This window comes from Choloepus didactylus, chromosome 3, assembly GCF_015220235.1.
Source record: "Choloepus didactylus isolate mChoDid1 chromosome 3, mChoDid1.pri, whole genome shotgun sequence".
NCBI classification, from domain to species: Eukaryota; Metazoa; Chordata; class Mammalia; order Pilosa; family Megalonychidae; genus Choloepus; species Choloepus didactylus.
In genome coordinates, this window is record NC_051309.1 from 88,134,381 (window position 1) to 88,146,744 (window position 12,364).

At 39.6% G+C, this 12,364-nt stretch overlaps 1 pseudogene; it reads left to right on the forward strand.

The window, feature by feature from the left end:
- Positions 1–281: 281 nt before the first annotated feature.
- Positions 282–11,090, forward strand: LOC119530331 (annotated as a pseudogene).
- Positions 11,091–12,364: the final 1,274 nt, after the last annotated feature.

Consider the following 12,364-nt stretch of genomic DNA (forward strand, 5'->3'; position numbering starts at 1 on the left):
TTCATTTTTTTAATTATTAAGAAACATAGAGTCACTGCTCCTCCAGTGTAACACATTATCGAGGTTTAGATACAAAGTGAAGAGAGAACTAACATTTATTAAGCATCTATTATTTGCCAGGTTCTTTACATAAATTACCTCATTAATTTCCCCATAATAACACATGGAGGTGCTATTGTATTAACTCCATTTTTTTAGTGGGAAAAAAAATGACACCAAGTGAGTTTAGGTAATGTACCCAAAACCATACAGCAGCTCTCCCCGCAGCTTTCAGCGATGCAATGTCTCACAGGAAGTTCTCTGCTTCCAGGGATGGGTCCCTGGGCTTCTTGCCTCAGAAACACAGCAGCCAGCATTTCCCAACGATGACTCTTCCAAACCTGTCTGCCTCACTGCCTTCCTGGCCTACAAAGTTGGCATGACCCACATTGTGCAGGAGGTCGATAGGCCAGAATCCAAAGTGAACAAGAAGGAAGTGGTGGAGGCAGTGACCATTGTGGAGACACCACCCATGGTGGTCGTGGGCCATGTGGAAGCCCCTTGAAGTCTCCATACCCTCAAGACAATCTTTGCTGAGAGTATCAGCGATGAGCACAAAAGGGGCTTCTACAAAAATTAGCAAAAATCTAAGAAAAAGGCCTTCACCAAGTACTGCAAGATGTGGCAGGATGATGATGGCAAGAGGCAGCTGGAGAAGGACCTCAACAGCATGAAGTACTGCCAGGTTATCCATGTCATCCTACACAGCCAGATGCACTTGCTTCCTCGGATGGCCCACCTGATGGAGATGCAGGTGAACGGAGGCACTGTGGCTGAGAAACTGGACTGGGCTCATGAGTGGCTGGAGCAGCAGGTGCCTGTGAACCAAGTGTGTGGGCAAGATGAGATGATTGACATTATCAGGGTGACCAAGGGCAATGGCTACAAAGGTGTCACCAGCTGCTGGCACACCAAGAAGCTGCCTCGCAAGACCCACCAAGGGCTGCGCAGAGTTGCCTGTATTGGGGCGTGGCATCCTGCCCATGTGGCCTTCTCTGTGGCACAGGTTGGGCAGAAAGGCTACCACCACCGCACCGAGATCAACAAGAAGATCCACAAGATTGGCCAGGGCTACCTCATCAAGGAAGAAAACCTGATCAAAAACAATGGTCTCTGCTGGCCCTGGCAGCGAGAGATTGAAAATGCCTACTTTACCAAAAGGGAGAAAAAAGAAAAGTAACAAGCTGAGGTCACAGTGGCTAAAAGATCCCAAACAGAGTCAAGAGGCTATCCTGGAAGTTTCTCTTGTGCAAGCTCCGGCTAGACATCCCAAATGGCCACAGTATGCCATGCCCTTACCAAAACTAGTCCCCAAATACCTAGGTCCCTAACTGAGATTCTATAAAAGATTCACTCACTGAGTTTTATCTCTCAGAAACTTAAATCCACCAGAGTGTTCCTATGCCAGACAAGTTCTAAAACCCAGAAGCAACAGCCTCCTTAAGAGCAAGTACCATTTAAACAACTGCAGCTGAGCAGAACTGATATTGTTGATTGGAGAAATGTATAACAACACTTAATATTTCCTCCATGGACAACCAAGACTAGAAAACAAGGTTAAAGTAGTTTTCTAACATGTGAACTCTTGGTAAGTGTTAATTCACAAACAGACCTTGAAAAATGAAAGTAACATGATTTTAACTGTTTTTATCTTGGGTTTCTATGAGTCTATGCCAATTTCAAAAAACAGGAAAACAGAAACAAGCCACACTATAGAGAATCATAAAACAGAGAGAGCATGAGTGCCCTCACACTGTGGGGAGCCTGTTCTGCCCTACCTCTTGACTCTGGCTCAACCATATCACTTATTTTGACAAACATGATGTTAGCAGATGTGACACAGCAGATGCTTCAAAAGAGCTTGCTCAGTTGAATTTATTTGCTTTTGTGCCTCTGCTATCACCATGATAACATGCCTGATAGCCTTCTGATGACAAGAGGCACATGGAGCAGGGCTAAATTGCCCCGATAGCCCCAGCCAACATGCTGAGCCCCCAAACATGTAAGCAAGCCCAGCCAAGCTCAGCTGAGCTACCTAGTTGATCCCCCATTGACCCCAGGCTCATGAGCAATAAACTTATCTTTATGTTACCAAGGGATGGTTTGTTTTGCAGCATCATTGGAGCAATAACTAACTGATACAAGGTTAGATATAATGTTCCATTGCTGAAATGAATGGTGTTGATGATTGTGGTTAGCTTCGCAAATTGTACACACTTCTGCCCTTGGATGAATGGGGCGTAAGAACAAGGCAAGATCAGCAGTTTAACACCTTCAAAGTTGAGTCTAGGATTAGAAGTACATTTGCTCTACCCGTGTCAAAATGAAGGATTTGCCTCATCCAACTGGAAGACTAGCTGATCCTGCTTCACAGTATTTTTGTATTTGTTTCAGAATGAATCTTTCATGCAATTGCCTTGTTCAAGCACCTAAAAAGACAGAGAATGAGGACCTCACTCAACATACAGGAACTGGTTCCATCAGTTTTTGTGCTTTCTGGACAATGGATTTTTGAGTTGAGATTTGCTTTCATTTTAAGACACCTACAGGAAGCAAGATTGCAACAAGGGAGATATAATTTCTACCCACCTCTAATAATCAGACATACTAATGTTTACTAAAACAATGTCAATTGAGAATGGCTGGATTGGTTTGGGCAATTTGCAACACATCTTGTACAAAAGGAATTATATCTCTTTCAAGCTAAGACTTGCATATGATAAAAGTGGTTGAAATGAATTTTACTGAATCCATGTCAACTAATTTTATAGATAGAAACAAAACCTAGGAAAATTGAAAAAACATCAAAATCAAACCAGACATTAGAAGCAAATTTGTGTATCAAATCCAGTTCCCCAAATACATACATAAATATTTGCCCTCTTATCAGTTCTTTTTCATTCAATTGTTTTAACCTTAAAAAAAAAACATTATTTAATTTAGTTGATTTTCTCCATTGTTTTTCTAGTGTCTATTTCATTTATTTTCACTCTGATTATTATCATTTTCTTCCTTCTGCATGATTTGAATTTAGTTTGGTCTTCTTTTTCCAGTGTTTTAAGGTGAAAGTTTAAATTGTGATCTTTCTTCTTTTTTAATATAGGCATTTATAGCTACAAATTTCCCTCTAGGAAAATGCATACTATAGATACAAACTATAAGTTTAGTATATTGTGTTTTCATTTCAGTCATTTCAAAGTATTTACTAATTTTATTTGTGATTTCTTCTTTGACCCATAGGTTATGAAGATGTTGTTTAATTCCCACATATTAGTGAATTTCCCAAAAGTCCTTCTGCTATTGATTTCTAATTTCATCCTACTAGAATTGGAAAACATATTTTGTATGATTTCAATTTTGTATGAACATATTTTGTATGATTTCAATTTCATCCTACTAGAATTGGAGAACAGTGCATGCTTTATCCTGGAGAATGTTCTATGTGCCTTGAGAAGAACACGCATTCTGCTGTTGTTGGGTGCAGGTTCTATAGATGTCTGTTAGGTTTTGTTGGCTAATCTTCTATTGCCTTGTTGATGTTGTGCCCACTTGTTCTATCCATTATTGAAAATGGGATACTGAAATCCCAACTATTAATTTTGAATTTTCTCTTTTTCCTTGAATTTTGTGATTTTTTTAGTTCATATAATTTTGCACTCTGTTGTTAGGTACATTTAGGTGTATAATTATTATTCTTGATGGAATGACTGTGTTCTCATAGTAAAATGTCCTTTTTTGTCTCCAGAAACTTTTTTTATCTTAAAGTCCATTTTGTCTCGTATTTTATCTCAGATCTCCAACTCTCTTAAATTTTTCCACCCTTTTACTTTCAAATTATTTGTGTCTCTGAATATAAAGTGAGTCTCTTCTAGACAGAATACAGTTAGATCATTTTTTAATCCATTCTGCAATCTATGACTTTTAATTGAAGAGCTTAATCCATTTATATTTAATGTCATTACTGATAAAGTGGGATTTATGTCTGCCATTTTGTCATTATCTTTTTTGTTTCCAAAAGCCTCTATTAAACTGCTTTCTTTTCTTTTAAATATATATTTTCTTTGTTATCATTTCAATTCCCTTGTTATTTATTTTACTATGTTATTTTAAATTATTTTATTGCTGATTACCCTAGGGATTATCATTACCGCCTTTTTTTAAAATTTAAAGTGTCATTTACAGAAAAACCATTCAGAAAGTACAGAGTTTACATATACTCTACTCACAACACAGTTTCCCTATTACAGTCAATTTGCATTAGTCTGGTATCTGTTACAATTGATGAGACAATTTTATTATACCTATACTATTAAATATAGTCCATACTTTACATTAAGGTTCACTGATTGTGTTCCACAGCTCCACTGTTTTTTTACATTTTTATTCTGGTACTATATATCCAACCAGAAATTTCTCCTACTGACCACTTTCAAATACACAATTGAGTGGTGTTAATCACATTCAAAATATTGTGCTACCATCACCACCATCCATTAGCAAAATTTTACATCAGCTCAAACAGAAACTCTGTACCAATTAAGCATTAACTATCCATTCCCTGTGCCCACCTTATCTCTGTTAATCTATTCTAGTTTCTGGCTCTGGTTGGTAAATTCTAATTATTTCATATACGTGAGATCATAAATTATTTGTCCTTTTCTGTACTTCATTCAACATGATGTCTTCAAGGTTCATCCATTTTGAAGAAACTATCAGAACTTCCTTCATCTTTATAGCTGAATATTTCATTTTATGTATATACCACTTTTGTTTATACATTCATCTGTTGATAGGCACTGGGGCTGCATCCAACTACTGCCAACTGTGAATAATAATGTTATGAACTTTGGTTGCAAATATCTGTTTATATCCCTGCTTTCAATTCTTTCAGGTATATATGTAAAAGTGGGATTGTCAAGTCATATGGTAATTCTATACTTATATATCTGAGGAACCACCAAGCTGCTTTCCACAGTGGCTGCACCATTTTCTATTCCAACCAATATCAATATGTGTTCTTATTTCTCTACATCCTCTCCAACATGTGTTATTTTCTGCTTTTTAAAGAGTAGCCATTCTAGTGGTTGGGAAATGGTATCTCATCATGATGCAAGCCTTTTTGTTAATTTCCAGAGTTCTGGAAAAGTTTATTCTGGTTATTTTCACCAGTTTTTTCCTTTTATGGAGGGAAAATTTTTCAGACGTCCTTACTCTGTTGTTTTTGCTGATATCCTCTCCCAACTTTTTTGAAGCCAAACATAATCCAAATCATGACTGTATTAGTCAGGGTTCTCTAGGGAAACAGAACCAACATGAGATATCTGTAAATATGAGATTTTATAAAAGTGTCTCACACAACTGTGGAAATGCACGAGCCCAAATTCCATAGGGCAGGCCGCAAGCTGGCAACTCCGATGAAGGTCTTCAATGAACTCCCCAGGAGAGGCTGGCTGGCTAAAGAAGAAATGCAAGTTCTCTCTTCTCCCTTAAAAGTCTTCAACTGATTGCTTTAAATCCAACTGACTGGATTCTTTCATTGTGGAAGACACTCCCTTATTTGATCACATATGTAATCAGCCACAGATGCAATCAATTGGCTGATGATTTAATAAACCAGCTTCCTGGTTTATTAACCAGCCACGAAGTGTCCTTGAAGTAATGGTTAGACCAGTGTTTGCTTGATCAGACAACTGGGCACCATCACCTGGCCAAATTGACACATGAACCTAAACATCACAACTAAGTTCAAAACACTGGTAACCAGACACCAGCAACATGAAAATGGAAAGCCATGAATTGTGAAGTCATGGAGACAAAAAAAAAAAAAAAAAAAAAACCCAGGTCATCTGAGAAACTGTCTCATAAGACCCACTCAGAATATACACTCATTTCCAACATGTCTTCATCCTCCTTTAATTAAACTTGCTCTTCCTAAAACACAAGCACCAAGATAAATGAGATTGAGCTAATTTAATCTTACTTATTCTCTGTTTTGTTCTATTACTAGTTACTGTTTTGTTTAATTACTAGGGAGTGTTTTTTTTTGCAAATGTACCTGAACTCAGTACAATATTTCTACAGAGAAATATGCTCTATATTCCAAATTATAAGTTGACTAACTTATAAACTTTTGAAATCCAACAAATTTGTTAACAGAGTACTAACTCTATACAATTAGTGGCTGAAACAAAGAAAGTGAAAAATAAGTGACATAGGCTGGTGGATTACTGGAAATCTCTTAAGGAAGTGAAACTTAAGCTGGATTTTTAAGGATGGAGGAGGAATTAAGAAAGTGTAGAAAAGATTATACAACTAAATAAAAAAGAAAAAGAAAAGAGAGAAAAAAAAGATTATACAAACAAAAGCTTCTAGCCTGTAACTGGCATCATATTATCTCAGATCAGTGAGCAGATTAAGTTGGCTATATTGGTGTTTAATGTGGGGAGAAGAAGAAGGTTAAAGTTACAGAGATGCTGGGGTGAGGGAAGACAATGGAAAACAAACATCAGACAGAGCATTTTGGACTTGACTTGTAGGACAATGGTTTGCAACCATTTTCTCTCCTCCAATACACCTGAGGGATGCAACCACACCCAATAATAGCAGTGGCTCACCACTGAAGAGATCCTCAAATATGGGGATGAGGTAGTGAGAATAGTATCAAAATCTCTGGAAGGGGTGGTGAGGGATGTGAAATTTGAAAAAGCTCTGCTGCAGATTCTGATATGCCTTCCTTCATCACCTGGCTCATCCCTCCACACTGTCGCTGATGGGAATGGGAAGCTGTTTTAGTTTGCTAAAGCTGCTAAAATGCAATATACCAGAAATGCACTGGCTTTTAACAATGGGGATTTATTAGCTTACAAGTTTACAGTTCTGAGGCCATGAAAGTGTCCAAATCAAGGCATCATCAAGATGGTATCTGGAGTCCTCTGTCAGATGGCAAGGTACACAGCAGCGTCTCCTGGTATCTCCCTTCTCTTCCAACTCCATTTCTTTCAGCTTCTTGCTTCCATGGTTTTCTCAGCTTCTGTATCTTTCTCTCTGTCTTGTGTCTTTTTCTCTAAATTTCATCCTCTTACAAGGGACTCCAGTAAAAGGATTAAGACTCACCCGGGGCAGGCCTCAACTGAGATAACCTGTTCAAAAGGTCCCACCCACAACGGTTTATAACCATAGGAATAGATTAGCTTTAAGAACATGATTTTTTGGGTCCATAAAGCCTCCAAACCATCACAGAAGTCAAAGGAAACCTTTAAAGAAAACACTACCATTTTGAAACTGGGTGCTTCATGGCTATATTTCATGGATTAATACCTAATTTGGTAAACAACAAAGTCTATTTCAGCACTTTCCAAAAAGTAGAATACTCACTCATCCCACAAGATGTCACCTATTTAAAGGCTCAGCCCAAATAAGTTTGGAAAATCCCACATATCATATCCCCTTCTATAAGAGACTCACAAACCACATTAACATACCAAAGGAAATAAGGACTCCCACAGTACAGAAATATTTTTAATTTTTTCAACCCAGAGTTCCCACACATTTATTTGATCAAAGATCTTATTCTCACATGATACCTATTAAATCCCAGTATCCCACAGAAAAAAGAATTGAGAAACACTGGCATATATTAGCCTCTACATGTTTGGGGACACATCACATATGGCTCTGTGCCTGCCATAGATATGCTTGTGCAAAACAGTACAGCAGGAAGAGGCCTTCTTTCCACTCTCTGGAAACCCCCCCTCCATACACCACTTCCTGGCCAGCTCTCATTTGCCCTTTCAATTCCTTATGCAGAGAATCAACCCCAGGCCTCTCCCTGATCCGTTAAGTCTCCCAAATTTTCTATTTGGGGGACTCAAGACTCCTAGGGTTTTCAGTGTTTTTCTGAAACCCTCACCAACATTCATCCCCTGGATCTGGGCTAACGAACAGAGCTGCCTGAAAGAGAAATCAGCCTGGAAAACAAGATGGTACTTGTGGGTGTGTGTAATTCAACAGGAAGGGCTGTGAAAAGCTGCTAAGCAAGGGACAAAAGAAGAGATGAGAACAGGTCAGTCTTGGCCCAAATGAATTACGAAAGAGAACAAGGTATATTATATGGAACATGAAAATAGTTATGGCTATTTACAAAAAGAGAGAGAGAGAGAACAAGGCAGACAAGAATGTCTTGGCCCAAATGAATTACGAAAGAGAACAAGGCATATTATATGGAACATGAAAATCGTTATGGCTATTTAAAAAAAGAGAGAGAGAGAACAAGGCAGACAAGAATGAGGATAAGGAATGACCTTCTTCCCAGTTCATATTTCCTTCTGTAAAAGCCCTGTGTGGACTTTCTAAATTCTTCTGCAGCACAGCTGTAGTCCACTTTATCATTCAAAGCTGTGCTCTGTGCTCCCTCTGCTGGCAATAACATCACAATTATATTTAAAACCAACCATATTATAATGCCTACATTTGGGCAGCTTTCAGTAATGTGTGCCACCTAGATACCCTCTCTTAAACTTGACTGAACTTCCTATAAAAAATGAGAATTCAATCTTTTTTGTGTGAGAAAAAAATGGAGGTAGTAGGAGAATAGTTAAATAAATTATGATACTATGAACTATGGAAATGTAGCTACCTAACTGTGCAAGACACGGGGGTTAAAAAAAATGGTAATGCTTGGCCTCTAGAGAAAGGTGAAAGGCATTTAAGGACACTGTGCCAGTTTGAATATACATTGTGTCCCCCAAACGCCATTATCTTTTATGTACTCTTGTGTGGGCAGATGTTATCAGTGTTGATTAGATTGTAATTCTTTGAGTGTTTCTTTGGAGATGCACCCCACCCAGCTGTGGGTGATGACTCTGATTGGATAATTTCCATGGAGATTTTGCTCCACCCATTCAGGGTGTGTCTGAATTAAATTACTGGAGCACTACATAAGCTCAGACAGAAGGAGCAAGCTTGCTACAGCCAAGAGGGACACTTTGAAGAAAGCACAGGAACTGCAGATAAGAGACATTTTGAAGATGGCCATTGAAAGCAGACTCTTGCTCTGGAGAAGCTAAGAGAGGACAAAGACCCCAAGGGCAACTAAGAGTGACATTTTTGAGGAACTGCAGCCCAAAGAGGAGAAAGCCATTTTGAAACCAGAACTTTGGAGCAGATGCCAGCCACGTGCCTTCCCAGCTAACAGAGGTTTTCTGGACACCACTGGCCACCTCCAGTGAAGGTACGCGATTGCTGATGTGTTACCTTTGACATTTTATGGCCTTAAGACTGTAACTGTGTAACCAAATAAACCCCCTTTTATAAAAGCCAATCCATCTCTGGTGTTTTGCATTCCGGCAGCATTAGCAAACTAGAACAGACACTATCTCAGTTTTCCAGCTGCTAAAATAAATGCCATATAATGGGTTGGTTTAAACAATGGGAATTTATTGGCTAACAATTTTGAGGCTAGGAGAAGTCCAAAATCAAGGCATCAGAAAGGCAATGCCTTCTCCATGAAGACTATAGCATTCAGGGACTGACTGCTGGCGATGCTTGGTCCTTGGATTTTCTGTCACATGGCAACACTTCCTTTCTCCTCCAGGTTCTGTTGGCTTCTGTTGAATTCTTCTTCCCATGGTTTTCTCTCTGTATGTCTAAATTTCATTCTGCTTACAAAGAACTCCAATATCTGGATTAAAGCCCAATCTGATTCAGTTGGACCACACCTTAACTGAAGTAACATCTTCAAGAGACTCTATTTACAGTTAGTGGGTCTACACCCACCAGAATGTGGACCAACACCAAGAACATGTCCAAACGGGTACACAATTCAATTCACCATGGTCATATTCTTAAAAGTGAGAATTTTAGGATATTTCTGTAACATGCACCTTCATTCATCATTCAAATGTTCATTGAATGTATAAAAAAGCACTTCACATAGGCCAGGCTGTGCTTTTTTAAATCTATCTTATTGGAAAGATTTGGTCACATAATGTTCCAGTTTGCTACTGCTGCCATTTTGCAAAACACCAGAAATGGATCAGCTTTTATAAAAGGGGTCTATTTGGTTACACAGTTACAGTCTTAAGGCCATAAAGTGTCCAAGGTAAGGCATCAACAATTGGGTACCTTCACTGAAGGATGGCCAATGGCATCCAGGAAAACTTCTCTAAGCTGGGAAGGCATGTAGCTGGCATCTGCTGATCTCAGGTTGTGTTCTAGCTCCTCTCTCAGTTCCTGTGGGTTCTTCAAAATGCTGCTCTTGGGGCATTTGTCCTCTCTCAGCTTCTCCAGAGCAAAAGTCTGCCTTTAATGGCCATCTTCAAAATGTCTCAGTTGCTCTCTAGACTGTCACTCACAGCTGCTCTTTATATGGCTCCAGTGATTTAATTCAGACCCACCCTGAATGGGTTGGGTAACACCTCCATGGAAATTATCCAATCAAAGGTCTTGCCCATAGCTGATTGAGTCACATCTCCATGGAAACACTCAATAAAAGATCCCAACCTAATCAACACTAATACATCTGCCACCACAAGATTGCATCAAAGATAATGGCATTTGGGGGGCCATAATACATCCAAACCAGCAGACATGACAATATGGAATCATAACAATCATAATGGTGATCAATTAAGGAGCACCTACTGGGGTTCAGTAACAATATGCTTTATGTAATAACAAAGAAAAACTGCACCAAACAATGGTCCAACAGGCAAGGATAACTATTCACAGCCACCATGGCAGGAGAGGAATAGAACTCAACTCCGAGGAAGGTAGGGAGTGGTTGAGTCAGGATAAGGGCAGTGGGAAGGTACCAGTAAGCAATCTGACAAAAGAGGGGAAGAGGACATCTGGGGCAAGGTTGGCACCTTGGAACAGCTAGGATCTGATGTTGCTTTATGTCCCTATTTTTTTTCCTTTCTGCAGTCCAAGCTGCTCTTCTGTGCAGCGCCACAGCTTCAAGACTAGTTTCAAGCTGGTCATGCTGGAGGCAGGAGCAGGTAGGGGTGTGCAAAGAGTACGACCAGCAGCTTGGTCAAGAGAAAGAAAAATAATCTTTGTCAGTATGTTAGCTCAGTTTATGAATTATGTTCAGAGATGCACAAAAGGAAGTCACTAAGGTTCAGAGATGCCTTACACAACTAAAAAGTGATAAGTCCAGGTCTGCCTGACTCCAACATCCCATCATTCTCTCTCTACTGCACTACCTAAATCATTAGCCAGTTTCCACAAATGTCATTTTTACCTAAAATTCCTCTCCACTTGTTTTCTGAAAGTAACAGAAAAACCTAATGTGACAGTCAACAATAGTATGTTCACACTAAGCAAAGCACTGCGTGCTTTGGGAGTATACAAGATAATGGAGCAGAGGTTATGTGAAAAATAAACTAAGAATAGCCAACAGATTTTTTACATGCCAAATAGTCAGTATGAAAACAAAATGGAGAACAAATTCCATTAACAAGAGTAGCCAAAATATCCATGAATTAACATAACACAAAAATTGCAATCTTTATGGAGAAACTTATAGACCTTTTAAGGAAAGACATAATAAAGAATAAATGGGAAGACAATACATGTTCCTGGATGGGAAGACTCAATAATGTAAATATATAAATTCTCTTCAATTTGTTACATTTAAAGCAATTTGAACTACAGTTACTGAATCATTGTGACACTAACACAAAAACAGGCATATAAATCAAGTCTATAACCCAACTTATAACATATATCTGGGAATTTACACTATGGTAAAATGGCCTTTCAAAACAGTGGGAAAGGGAGAGAGAAATCAGTAAGTGGCTGTCCCTTTGAGAAAACACAAATTCCTGCCTCACTAGAGACACAAAAACAAATTCCAGGTGTGTGGGGAGCCGCTTTCCGGGTTAGGGCCTAGTGGACACGCCGCGACCTGCTCCAGAGTAGCCCCCGCCCATCGTTTGAGCCAAGATGGCGCCCGTATCCTGCTTCCGCATATGACGCATGAGGCAGCGGTTGCTGCTAGCCTATTGTACACGCTTGCGTACTGCCAGCACATTGGTTGTAACTATTGTATATAAGAAATTACCCGGGCTAGCCTCGGGGAGACAGCCCACAGGGAGCCGTGCCTGACGGCCGCATAGAGGTTGTTCTCCCACGGGGTATAGGGCCTCGTGTGGAATATGTAACAGAGAAAATTTTCTTCCTGGCTCCAGTAAAAGGCTTGCATTCACTGCCATTGCGTACCTCAAGTGTCAGTTTGTCTGCGTCTCTCCCTCTTTCCCTCTGTTCTCCTTGCCGGCCGAGGACAGGACGCGCGGGACCGAGCGAGAAGGCGCCGGACAAGTGG